General features: G+C 28.4%; 1 protein-coding gene across 1 annotated transcript in view; it reads left to right on the top strand.

Annotated features, from left to right (window-relative positions):
- Nucleotides 1-14,192, top strand: part of LOC148949503 (trypsin-like) — a 39,502-nt gene that overhangs the window by 13,460 nt on the left and 11,850 nt on the right. The window lies entirely within an intron of this gene.

The raw sequence follows: 14,192 nt of genomic DNA, 5'->3' as shown, positions 1-14,192 counted from the left end.
GATGAAGCTTATTTTCTCCGTGCATATAAACTCGTATCATAATAGTGATTATAGTAGACAAGTTTTATCTTCATTAAAAAGGACGTAATTATAGATAATTTATAGCTCTAGCGACACCCTTACATGCCTCTAGTCTTAATAATTATCATTTTCTGACTGAACTAGTCTTAAAAGAGTTCAAATAATGCCTGGTGGTCAAATGGAGCTCAAAGTTCCCGCCGACAAATATACTTGTCAAGACAATTAGTGCGAGTAACCTCAAGACAAGAAGCATGAAAAATTTTCAAGGGTAACGCATAAACTTGCAGAAAACTGACACAATTGTTAGGTCAGAACACTTCTGTCACGCATAACCAAAGTAACCAAAGGGCAGATATCTTTGGGTATGATTTTTCAGTACCCTATTAGGACTATTTCAGTCTACTGCACCCCTGGAAAAAAGAAAAAGAAACCAGACTCAAACTTAAATCTGATGCAGGAGATACACAGTGAAGGAATAGAACCATCTAGGAGAAGAGTTTTATAACTCCAATAGATGATTATATCCTAGGAGACGGGTTTTATAAATTTAAATAGCTCTCACTTTTCACAAAAAGATGGGATGAACCAACTCTACTCACAAGGGGGGGGGGGGGAATCTGGATAAGAGATCCAAGCATAAATAGATTATTTCAAATCCAAGAATTTTGAATCAGTCAAATGAGAAATATTCTTCAATTAGTAGAAAAACGAATAATTCAAATCAAACATTAGTCTTGTTAATTCATTTTAAGCCTTATTGCCCTATAGGCAAACCCTTCTTGAAGTGTTCAAACTTGAATTTTATCATCTTAGACTAAACAGAATGGGAAAATAATTGGAGAGATAAAGGTTTCTGTAGAAGCTTTTTTAGACACCATAATACTGTGGTCGTCAAGTGCACATTCCTTATACAGATAAACTTAGTTTTCAGAATAGAAAAATGGCCGACATGGGCTTTCAACTGTTGGTCATACATAAGAATATTGAACCTAGAAATTTTAAAGAAATTTCCAAAAATTCATCCTTACAAAGGTTAAGCAGTTAAGCAGGAAAACCCGCAATGGGTTTGTTTTTACTTATTCGTCCTAACTGATAAAATTTTGGTCATTTACTTGCTTTCATTTGATTTTTAGATAATGAAAAATATTAAAACTTTGGTATAAATATCTGTATATGTATATTAAACTAACAATCCACGGTCATTTGTTTTTTATTCAGTAAGGTGCAGATTATGTTCTGGTCTTGAGAAAGCATGGGGTTTGTCAGCCCTACTCATGCTAATTTTTGCTCGACTTTTTAAAAAGGGGGTTAGAATTTCGATTTTACACTAAATGAGGCTTCTCCGAAGTCTTTATGACCATCTTTTCCAGAAAAACCTTAAACGTTAACAATGGACAGCTAGTATAGCTTATAGCCCTTACCCCGAGGTCCATAGGGGGTGGGGTTGTCACCCCGAAAGGCATAATTACTGGACCTTTCAAATATGCTTAACAAAATGGCGACATCAGAATTTTGATTTGATGTGTCTGAGGAAATGATGGGCGTGGTTGGGGGGAGGGGGCTGGTTGCCCTCCAATCACTTTCGAATATTAAAAAGGGCTCTAGCCCTCTCAATTTCCAATCGAATGAGTTCTTTTCGAAGTTCCTTCGATAACTCTTTCTATAGGAAGTGTCCTGGTCTAAAGAAAAACAAAATAGATAACACATTGTGCCCACATCGCTCTTTACTAAGGCAGCGCTATTGAGCTGCATATGATATGTTTTAGATTTGCTTTGCTTAAATAAAACATATAAAATTCTCCATCGGCGCTAAAACAACTTAAGTTCAAGCTTCGGTATTTTAATTTACTAATGATGCACAGCTAAACATCGTCCTGGCATCCAGTCCTAAATCTTAACTACGAATGGGGGTTACAGTTTGGATGCCACAAAATTGCAGAAAATAATGGTACTTACCAAATTCAGTGCTCAATGGAGAAAATTGAATGATGAATCCTGAATCATCTTCCCTTATTAGTCTCAAATTTTAACAAACATAATTCCAAATAAATCTTAAAAAACTAATTCTTATTAACGGAACTGAATGCTAAAAACTAAATTATGATTCTAAGCCATTAAGGGAAAATTATTTATTTTTAAGTCAAAATAATTGTGAATAATAAAGAGGACTACGACACGTTTTTGACGCAGCAGGGGAAGGGGGGGTATTGCGACCAATTACTTTGCCTTCAAAAGATCTATATTTAACGAAAGTTTTGTTGTGAAGTACGAAAAGTAAAGTAAAGGCCTAATTTTTAACTATGGCACTTCAGAATCATTGTTCATTTGATCGACATTATAATAAGAAATCTGAAAACACGAATATTTGTTTTATCTAATTTTTATTAACCAAAAAAAGATTTTTGATTTAGTTGAGCACAGCAATTCAATTAGTGAGCCTTATATCAAACTCCGAATTGACAATATTTTGATAAGTACATTCTGCCAAGTTTAACAAACTTAGTATTAGTTTTCTTAAATCTTTCCGTACCTTCCTCCATCCTACTCCACCTGAGATGACCCTGACTAGTATTAAACTTCTCGGTAATCTTGTATCTAGTCGGCTTAGGCTGAATCTTTGCAGTACAGAGGGGGGTGCTACTCCGAACAGTACATAATTTATGCATGTTTTTATGGTTTTCTCAGTGAGAATGAAAAAACAGGAATTTTCTCACTTGAAAAAACAGGAATTTTCTCACATTTATGTCTGTTTTCATGGATGGTTATGTGTGTTGGTCGATTTATTTGATGTTTTTCATGGTTGTCAAAATCAAATTATGGATTTTTTATGGTTTTTGTCAGTGAGAATTTGAAAAACAGGAACTTTCTCACATTTATGTCTGTTTTCATGGTTTTTGTCAGTGAGAATGGAAAAACAGGAACTTTCTCACATTTAAGGATGACAACAGCAATTTATATTCCTGTTTTATGTCTGTTCGTTGTCAGTGAGAATGGACATGCTTGACGCGAATGTTATGAGATTGTTTGGCTAACCTAACCTGAGAAATTGATTTACATAATCGCTAGGGAAAATTATTGATTCACGAAGGGGAAATTAAGAAACATTAAGGCTTCTTTAATCTTAGGTCTGTGGGATAAACGTTCTTTAGGTCAGAGAGAAAAATTAATATTCTGTTTTTAAATAGGGCTTCATTGATCGTTAGTGTCAGGAATTATAAATGACATCATTTGTTATCTTGGAATTATGCGGGAGTCTAAAGAGATAGAAATTCTATTTTTAAATACGGCTTCACGGAGCTTTAAGTCGGAGAGATAAATTGATATTCTAACGAAACCCTAATAGTTTAGCTAGGAAAATTTATGAGATGAAGAGATTAACGTAGGAAAGGGTTTCCTAGAAATTTGAAATGCGTTAGCGCAGAGATGCCAAACAAAAGGAACACGCTGAAATTACGTTTAGGGATTATTTGGGCGAAACCGTTTTATCCATTTTATGGGATTATTTCGGCGAAACAGTTAGAGACATTTTGAAAGAAGATTTTAGGAAAGGTTTTAGAAGAGAATTTGAGGGTGAAACTCTGTGGTCGTTATAATACACAAGTTCCATTTAAACAGTGTTGTGAGGTCCTCTACCCCAACCCCAAAGGGTTCCGATCCCTTTGATGTTTTACCTTTGAGTTTCAGTTAGAGTTCTTGTTTAGTTTTAGTTAATACAGAGTTTTACCTTAGAGTCATAGCTTAGAGTTTTTGTTAGGGTTCTAGTTTAGTTTAATTTTACTTAAGAATTTGATGTTTTACCTTTGAGTTTCAGTTAGAGTTCTAGTTTAGTTTAGTTTTAGTTAATATTTTAGAGTTTTAGATTAGATTCTTATCTTATAGTTTTTGTTAGGGTTCTAGTTTATTTTAATTTTTTTGAAGAATTTTATGTTTTACCTTTGAGTTTCAGTTAAATTTCTAGTTTTGTTTTGTTTTATTCTAGAGTTTAGAGTTTTTAGCCTAGAGTCTTATCTTAGAGTTTTTGATTAAGTTCTAGTTTAGTTTAGTTTTAGTTAATAGTTTAGAGTTTTAGCTTAGAGTCGTATCTTAGAGTTTTTTTTAGAGTTCTAGTTTATTTTAATTTTATTTTAGAGTTTAGAGTTTTAGCTTAGTCTTAGCTTAGAGTTTTTTTGTTAGAGTTATAGTTTAGTTTAATTTTAGTTCATAGTTTGATTTTTTTAAATTTTAGTTTAAGTTAGAGTTTTAGTTTATTTTTATTTAAGAGTTTTGTGTTTTAACTTAGAGTATTAGCTTATATTTTTAATTTGAGTTCTAGTTTAGTTTATTTTTAGTTAAGATTTTAGAATTTTAGCTTAGAGTTTTTTTTGTTAGAGTTCTAGTTTAGTTTAATTTTAGCTAAGAGTTTGATTTTTTTACCTATGAGTTTCAGTTAGAGTTCTAGTTTAGTTTTAGTTAAGAGTTTAGAGTTTTTAGCTTAGAGTTTTTATTGAAGTTCTAGTTTAGTTTAGTTTTAGTTAAGAGTTTTGAGTTTTACCTTAGAGTCTTATCTTAGAGTTTTTTTTAGAGTTCTAGTTTATTTTATTTTTATTTAATATTTTTATTTTTTACCTTTTATTTTCATTTATATTTATATTTTATTATAGTTTTAGTTAAGAAATTAGAGTTTTTATATTAGAGTCTTATCTTATAGTTTTTGTTTGTGTGTGTGTGCAAGTTTTTGTGTGTGTGCTAGTTTTTTTTGTGTGTGCACATATCAATTATATTTTACTATAATAATATAAAATTTTATTGTGTTTATTTGTGTGTAATAAGTTTTTGTGTGTGTGTAAGTTTTTGTGTGTGTTTAAGTTTTTGTTTGTGTAAGTTTTTTTGTGTGTGTAAGTTTTTTTTTTGCTTGTGTAATTTTTTGTTTGTGTGTAAGTTTTTTGTGTGTACGTAAGTTTTTTGTTTGTGTAAGGTTTTTGTGTGTGTGTAAGTTTTTGTGTGTATGTAAGTTTTTGTGTGTGTGTGAGTTTTTGTGTGTGTGTGTAAGTTTTTGTATGTGTGTAAGTTTTTTTTTGTGTGTCTGTAAGTTTTTGTGTGTGTGTAAGTTTTTGTGTGTGTGTAAATTTGTTTGTGTGTGTGTTTGTTTTTGTGTGTGTGTAATTTTTTATGTATGTTTTTTTTTTCGTGGGTGTGTGTTTTTTTTTATTTGTTTGTATTTTTTTGTGTGTGTGTGTAAGTGTGTGTGTAATTTTAGTTTGTTGTGTTGTTTGTTGGTGGTGGCCTTTAAGTGGGTTTTCTCTTTTGTTTTTGTGTGTGTGTAAGTTTTTTTTGTGCTTTTGCTTTTTTTTGTGTGTGTATGTTAGTTTTTTATGTGTGTAATGTTTTTTAGTGTATTTTATTTTTTTTTTTTATTCGTTTTTTTTTTATTTTTTTGTGTGTTTGAGTTTTTGTGTGTGTGTAAGTTTTTTTGCATGTGTAAGTTTTTGTGTGTGTGTAAGTTTTTTGTGTGTATGTAAGTTTTTTGTGTGTGTAAGGTTTTTGTGTGTATGTAAGTTTTTGTGTGTATGTAAGTTTTTGTGTGTGTGTAAGTTTTTGTGTGTGTTTAAGTTTTTGTGTGTGTGTAAGTTTTTTTTTGTGTGTGTGTAAGTTTTTATGTGTGTGTAAGTTTTTGTGTGTGTTTGTAATTTTATGTGTGTGTGTGTGTGTGTGTGTAAGTCTATTTTTGTGTTTAAGTTTTTGTGTGTGTGATATTTTGTGTGTGTGTAATTTTTTTTGTTTGTGTTAGTTTCTGTATGTTTGTTTTATTTTTTGTGTGTGTAAGTTTTGTGTGTGTGTAAGTTTTTGTGTGTGTGTAAGTTTTTGTGTATTTGTAAGTTTTTGTGTGTGTGTAAGTTTGTGTGTTTGTGTAAGTTTTTGTGTGTGTGTAAGCTTTGTGTGTGTAAGTTTTTTGTGTGTGTGTAAGTTTTGTGTGTGTGTAAGTTTTTGTGTGTGTGTAGTTCTGTGTGTGTGTAAGTTTTTGTGTGTATAATTTTTTGTGTTTGTTTTTGTTTTTTTGTGTTAGATTGTTTGTGTGTGTGTATTAGTTTGTGTGTGTGTGTATGATTTTGTGTGTGTTTTAGTTTTTGTGTGTGTGTAAGTTTGTGTGTGTGTGTGTGTGTGTGTGTAAGATTTTGTGTGTGTGTGTAAGTTTTTGTGTGTGTAAGTTTTTTTGTGTGTGTGTAAGCTTTGTGTGTGTGTAAGTTTTTTTTTGTGTGTGTAAGTTTTTGTGTGTGTGTAAGTATTTTTGTGTGTGTGTAAGTTTCTGTGTGTGTGTGTTTGTTTTTTTGTGTGTGTAAGTTTTTTTGTGTGTGTAAGTTTTTATGTGTGTGTTAGTTTTTTTGTTTGTGTGTGTAATATTTTGTGCGTGTGTTTAAGTTTTTGTGTGTGTGTAATTTTTTGTGTGTGTGTAAGTTTTTTTTTGTGTGTGTATTTTTTGGTTTGTTTTTTAGTTTTTGTGTGTGTGTTTTAGTTTTTTTTTGTGTGTTAGTTTTTTTGTTTGTGTAAGTTTCTGTTTGTGTGTAAGTTTTTTTTGTGTGTGTGTATGTTTTTGTGTGTGTGTAAGTTTTTGTGTGTGTGTAATTTTTTGTGTGTGTTTAATTTTTTGTGTGTGTGTGTAAGTTTTTGTTTTTGTGTAATTTTTTGTGTGTGTGTAAGTTTGTGTGTGTGTTTAAGTTTTTGTGTGTGTGTAAGTTTTTTTGTGTGTGTAAGTTTTTGTGTGTTTAAGTTTTTGTGTGTGTGTGTGTAAGCTTTTGTGTGTGTATGAGTTTTTGTGTGTGTACCCATATCAATTCTATTTTCCTAAAATAATATAAACATTTTCACTTCAATTCAGATTTTTCTCAAACAGATGAAAGAATTTAAAATACTTTTATAAATTTTTCATAGAAGATAGAAAAGTTCAATTTCTCTTCTGAATTTTAACAAAGAACATAATTCAATTCTAATTTCTCCAGAGAAAATAAAAAGCTTCCACTTCAGTTTTAAGTTCACCAAGACATGAAAAATTTAAAGTTCACTTCTAAATTTTTCCGTAGAAGATAAGAAAAGTTATACTATGATTGTGATTATTTTCCATGAAGATAAAAAGTTTCACTTTAATTCTAAATTTTCTCAAATTCAATTCCGACCTTTTTCAAAGAGATGAAAAAATTTAAAGTTCTGTTCCAAATATTTTCCCGGAAGAAGAAAAGTTCAACTTCGATTCTGAATTTTCTTAATGAAAATGAAATAAGTTATTGATCAAATCTATTTTCCCAAAATAATATAAAAAATTTCCACTTCAGTTCAGATTTTTCTCAAAGAGATGAAAAAATTTAAAATAATGTTCCAAATTTTTCATGGAAGATAGAAATGTTCAAGTTCTCTTCTGAATTTTACGAAAGAACACAATTCAATTCTAATTTCTCCAGAGAAAATAAAAAGCTTCCACAGATTATTTTCCATGAAGATAAAAAGTTTCACTTTAATTCTAAATTTTCTTAAATTCAATTCCAACCTTTCTCAAAGAGATAAAAAATTTAAAGTTCTGTTCCAAATATTTTCCCGGAAGAAGAAAAGTTCAACTTCGATTCTGAATTTTCTCAATGAAAATGAAATAAGTTATTGATCAATTCTATTTTCCAAAAATAATATAAAATTTTACACTTCAATTCAGATTTTTCTCAAAGAGATGAAAAAATTTAAAATACTGTTCCAAATTTTTCTTACAAGATAGAAAAGTTCAAGTTCTCTTCTGAATTTTACCAAAGAACATAATTCAATTCTAATTTCTCCAGAGAAAATAAAAAGCTTCCACTTCAGTTTTAAGTTGACCAAGACATAAAAAATTTAAAGTTCAGTTCTAGATTTTTCCTTAGAAGATAGGAAAAGTTATACTATGATTGTGATTATTTTCTGTGAAAATGAAAAGTTTCACTTTAATTCTAAATTTTCTTAAATTCAGTTCCGAGTTTTCACATAGAGATGAAAAAATTTAAGGTTCTGTTCTAAATTTTTCATTGTATATAGGAAAAGTTATACTTTTATCGTGAATATTCAAGTTCTCTTCTGAATTTTACCAAAGAATATAATTCAATTCTAATTTCTCCAGAGAAAATAATAAGCTTCCACTTCAGTTTTAAGTTCACCAAGACATAAGAAATTTAAAGTTCAATTCTAAATTTTTCCGCAGAAGATATAAAAAGTTGTATTATGATTGATATTATTTTGTATTAAGATAAAAGGTTTCACTTTAATTCTACTTTTTATTAAATTAAATTATGACTTCTCACTATGAGATGAAAAAATTTTAAGTTCGGTTCCAAATATTGTCCCCGGACGAAGAAAAGCTCAACTTCGATTCTGAATATTCTCAATGAAAATGAAATGAGTTATTGATCAATTACATTTTCCCAAAATAATATAAAAAGTTTCCACTTCAGTTCAGATTTTTCTCAAAGAGATGAAAAATTTTAAATACAGTTCCAAATTTTTCATAGAAGATAGAAAAGTTCAAGTTCTCTTCTGAATTTTACCAAAGAACACAATTCAATTCTAATTTCTCCAGAGAAAATAAAAAGCTTCCACAGATTATTTTCCATGAAGATAAAAAAAATTTTCCATAGAAGATAGGAAAAGTTATACTATGATTGTGATTATTTTCTATGAAGACAAAAAATTTCACTTCAATTTTAAATTTTCTCAAAGAAGTGAAGAAAAGTTCAACTTCAATTCTGAATTTTTGCAATGAAAATGAAATAAGTTATTGATCAATTCTATTTCCCCAAAATAATATAAAAATTTTCCACTTTAGTTCAGATTTTTCTCAAACAGATGAAAAAATTTTAAATACAGTTCCAAATTTTTTCATAGAAGATAGAAAAGTTCAAGTTCTCTTTTGAATTTTACCAAAGAACATAATTCAATTCTAATTTCTCCAGAGAAAATAAAAAGCTTCCACGTCAGATTTAAGTTCACCAAGACATAAAAAATTTAAAGTTCAGTTCTAAATTTTTCCATAGAAGATAAGAAAAGTTATACTATGATTTTGATTATTTTCATGAAGATAAAAAGTTTCACATTAATTCAAAATTTTCTTAAATTCAATTCCGACCTGTCTCAAAGAGATGAAAAAATTTAAAGTTATGTTCCAAATATTTTTCCGGAAGAAGAAAAGTTAAATTTCGATTCTGAATTTTCTCAATGAAAATGAAATAAGTTATTGATCAATTCTATTTTCCTAAAATAATATAAAATTTTCCACTTCAATTCAGATTTTTCTCAAAGAGATGAAAAAATTTTAAACATTGTTCCAAATTTTTCATAGAAGATAGGAAAAGTTATACTATGATTGTGAATATTCTTCATGAAGATATGGAGCTCCACTTTAATTCTGAGTTTTCTCGAAGAAGTGCAAAATGTACAAGTTTTCTTCTGAATTTTCTTAGAGAAGAGAAAAAAAGTTAGCTCAATTCTGAAATTTACCATTGAAAATGAAAAAGCTTCCATTTCAGTTCCTAATTTCTCAAAGACATAAAAATTTAAAGTTCAATTCTAAATTTTTCCTTAGAAGATAGGAATGGCTATACTATGATTGTGATTATTTACCATGAAGATAAAAGTTTCACTTTATTTCTAATTTTTCTTAAATTCGGTTCATTCATCTAACCACCAAAAACAATAGGTTAGGTTAGGTATAAATAAATATTAATAAATAATTAGAAACATTTCTCCGTGTTTAAGTTAGGTTAGGTTAGGTAAACTTATCACGAGCGCTCATGATAAGCTAACCTAACCTAACTTAAACATGGTAAAAATATTAAATTAGGTTAGGTTAGGCTAGGTTAAGTTAGGTTAGGTTAGCCTACGTACGCGCGCGTACGTAGTCTCACCTAACCTAACCTAACTTAACCTAACCTAACTTAATCTAGCCTAACCGAACCTAATTTAATCTTTTTACCATGTTTAAGTTAGGTTAGGTTAGCTTATCATGAGCGCTCGTGATAAGTTTACCTAACCTAATCTAACTTAAACATGGAGAAATGTTTCTAATTATTTATTAATATTTATTTATACCTAACCTAACCTAACCTATTGTTTTTGGTGGTTAGATGAATGAACTGAATTTAAGAAAAATTAGAAATAAAGTGAAACTTTTTATCTTCATGGTAAATAATCACAATCATAGTATAGCCATTCCTATCTTCTATGGAAAAATTTAGAATTGAACTTTAAATTTTTTATGTGTTTGAGAAATTAGGAACTGAAATGGAAGCTTTTTCATTTTCAATGGTAAATTTTAGAATTGAGCTAACTTTTTTTCTCTTCTCTAAGAAAATTCAGAAGAGAACTTGTACATTTTGCACTTCTTCGAGAAAACTCAGAATTAAAATGGAGCTTCATATCTTCATGAAGAATATTCACAATCAAAGTATAACTTTTCCTATCTTCTATGAAAAATTTGGAACAATGTTTTAAATTTTTTCATCTCTTTGAGAAAAATCTGAATTGAAGTGGAAAATTTTATATTATTTTAGGAAAATAGAATTGATCAATGACTTATTTCATTTTCATTGAGAAAATTCAGAATCGAAATTGAACTTTTCTTCTTCCGGAAAAATATTTGGAACAGAACTTTAAATTTTTTCATCTCTTTGAGAAAGTTCGGAATTGAATTTACGAAAATTTAGAATTAAAGTGAAACTTTGCATCTTCATTAAAATAATCAAAATCATAGTATAACTTTTCTTATCTTCTATTGAAAAATTTAGAACTGACCTTTAAATTTTTTATGTCTTGGTGAACTTAAAACTGACGTAGAAGCTTATTATTTTCTCTGGAGAAATTAGAATTGAATTATGTTCTTTTGTAAAATTCAGAATAGAATTTGAACTTTTGTATCTTATATGAGAATATTTTGAACAACATTTTAAAATTTTTCATCTGTTTGAGAAAAATCTGATCTAAAGTGGAAAGTTTGTATATTATTTTGGGGAACTAGAACTGATAAATAACGTATTTCATTTTCATTGAAAAAATTCAGAATTCAAGTTGAACTTTTCTTCACTTCTTTGAGAAAACTTAAAATTGAAGTGAAACTTTTTATCTTCATAGAAAATAATCACAATCATAGTATAACTTTTCCTATCTTCTATGGAATTTTTTTATTATCTTCATGGAAAATAATGTGTGGAAGCTTTTTATTTTCTATGGAGAAATTAGAATTGAATTGTGTTCGTTGCTAAAATTCCGAATAGAACTTGAACTTTTATATCTTAGATGAAAAATTTGGAACAGTATTTTAAATTTTTTCATCTCTTTGAGAAAAATCTGAACTGAAGTGGAAATTTTTGATATTATTTTGGAAAAATAGAATTGATCGATAACTTATTTCATTTTCATTAAGAAAATTCAGAATCGAAGTTGAACCTTTCTTCTTCCAGGGAAATATTTGGAACAGAACTTTAAATTTTTTCATCTCTTTGAGAAAAGTTGGAATTGAATTTAAGAAAATTTAGAATTAAAGTGAAACTTTTTATCTTAATAGAAAATAATCACAATCATAGTATAACTTTTCATATCTTCTACGGAAAAATTTAGAACTGAACTTTAAATTTTTTATGTCTTGGTGAACTTAAAACTGTATTGGAAGCTTTTTATTTTCTATGGGGAAATTAGAATTGAAGTATTTTATTTTGTAAAATTAATAAAAGAACTTGAAAATTAACGATAAAAGTATAAATTTTCATATCTTCAATGAAAAATTTGGAAAAGAACTTTAAATTTTTTAATCTCTATGTGAAAAGTCGGAACTGAATTTAAGAAAATTTAGAATTAAAGTGAAACTTTTCATCTTTACGGAAAATAATCACAATCATAGTATAACTTTTCCTATCTTCTACGGAAAAATTTAGAACTGAACTTTAAATTTTTTATGTCTTGGTCAACTTAAACTGAAGTGGAAGCTTTTTATTTTCTCTGGAGAAATTAGAATTGAATTATGTTCTTTGGTAAAATTCAGATGAGAACTTGAACTTTTCTATCTTGTAAGAAAAATTTGGAACTGTATTTTAAATTTTTTCATCTCTTTGAGAAAAACCTGAATTGAAGTGTAAAATTTTATATTATTTTAGGAGAATAGAATTGATCAATAACTTATTTCATTTTCATTGAGAAAAATTCCGAATCGAAGTTGAACTTTTCTTCTTCCGGGAAAATATTTGGAACGGAAATTTAAATTTTTTCATCTCTTTTAGAAAGGTAGTAATTGATTTTAATAAAATTTAGAATTAAAGTGAAACTTTTTATCTTCATGGAAAATAGTCAGTGGAAGCTTTTTATTTTCTCTGGAGAAATTAGAATTGAATTATGTTCTTTTGTAAAATTCAGAAGAGAACTTGAACTTTTCTATCTTCTATGTAAAATTTTGAACAGTATTTTAAATTTTTTCATCTCTTTGAGAAAAATCTGAACCGAAGTGGAAACTTTTTATATTATTTTGGGAAAATAGAATTGATCAATAACTTATTTCATTTTCATTGAGAAAATTCAGAATAAAAGTTGAACTTTTCTTCGTCTGGGGAAATATTTGGAACAGAACTTTAAATTTTTTCATCTCTTTGAGAAAGGTCGGAATTGAATTTAAGAAAATTTAGAATTAAAGTGAAACTTTTTATCTTCATGGAAAATAATCAGAATCATAGTATAACTTTTCCTATTTTCTACGGAAAAATTTAGAAGTGAACTTTAAATTTTTCATGTCTTGGTGAACTTAAAACTGAAGTGGAAGCTTTTTATTTTCTCTGGAGAAATTAGAATTGAATTATGTTCTTTGGTAAAATTCAGAAGAACTTGAACTTTTCTATCTTCTATGAAAAATTTAGAACAGTATTTTAAATTCTTTCATCTGTTTGAGAAAAATCTGAATTGAAGTGGAAATTTTTATATTATTTTAGGAAAATAGAATTGATATGGGTACACACACAAAAACTTACACACACACAAAATCTTACACAAACACAAAAAAAAACTTAGACAAACAAAAAAACTAACACACACAAAAAAATTTACACACACACAAAAACTTACACACAAACAAAAACTTACACACACACAAAAACTTACACACACACATAAACTTACACACACACAAAAACTTAAACACACAAAAAAAAATACACAAACACAAAAAAATACAAAAACAAAAAAAAAAAAAACCAAAAAAAAAAATTAAACAAACAAAAAAACTTAAACAAAAAAATAAACTTACAAACACACACAAATACTTACACACACACAAAAAAACTAACAAACACACAAAAACTTACACACACAAAAAAAAACTTACACACACAAAAATATTACACACACACACAAAAACTTAAACACACACATTAAATTACACACACACAAAAACTTACTCACACACACACAAAACCTTACACACACACACACAAAAACTAACACATACACATAAAATTAAACACAAAAACACAAACATACCCACACAAAAAAACTTACACACACAAAAAAACTAACACACACACAAAAAATAACACACACACAAAAAATCTAACACACACACAAAAACAAACACACACAAAAAAAAACTTACACAAAAACACAAACTTACACACAAACAAAAACTTACACACACACATAAACTTACACACACACACAAAATCTTACACACACACACACACACACAAACTTACACACACACAAAAACTTACACACACACATGAACTTACACACACAAACAAAAACAAACACACACACAAAAACAAACACACACACAAAAACTTTCACACACACAAAAACTAACACACACAAAAAAAATAAAACACACAATAACTTACACACACACAAAAACTAACACACACACAAAAACTTACACACACACAAAAAACTTACACACACAAAAAAACTTACACACAAAATTTTACACACACACAAAAAAACTTACACACACACAAAAACTTACAAACACACAAAAACTTACACACACACAAAAACTTACAAACAAACAAAAACTTACACACACACACAAAACTGACACAAAAAAAAACAAACAAAAACAAAAAAAAAATAACACACACACAAAAACATAAAAACAAACAAAAACTTACAGACACATAAACTTACACACACACAATGACTTACACACACACACA

This window comes from Artemia sp. Qi Xiang Cuo, chromosome 8 (assembly GCF_049724085.1).
Source record: "Artemia sp. Qi Xiang Cuo chromosome 8, ASM4972408v1, whole genome shotgun sequence".
NCBI lineage: Eukaryota > Metazoa > Arthropoda > Branchiopoda > Anostraca > Artemiidae > Artemia > Artemia sp. Qi Xiang Cuo.
Note: the sequence above shows the minus strand (reverse complement) of the source record. Positions and strands in the feature narration are given on the sequence as shown.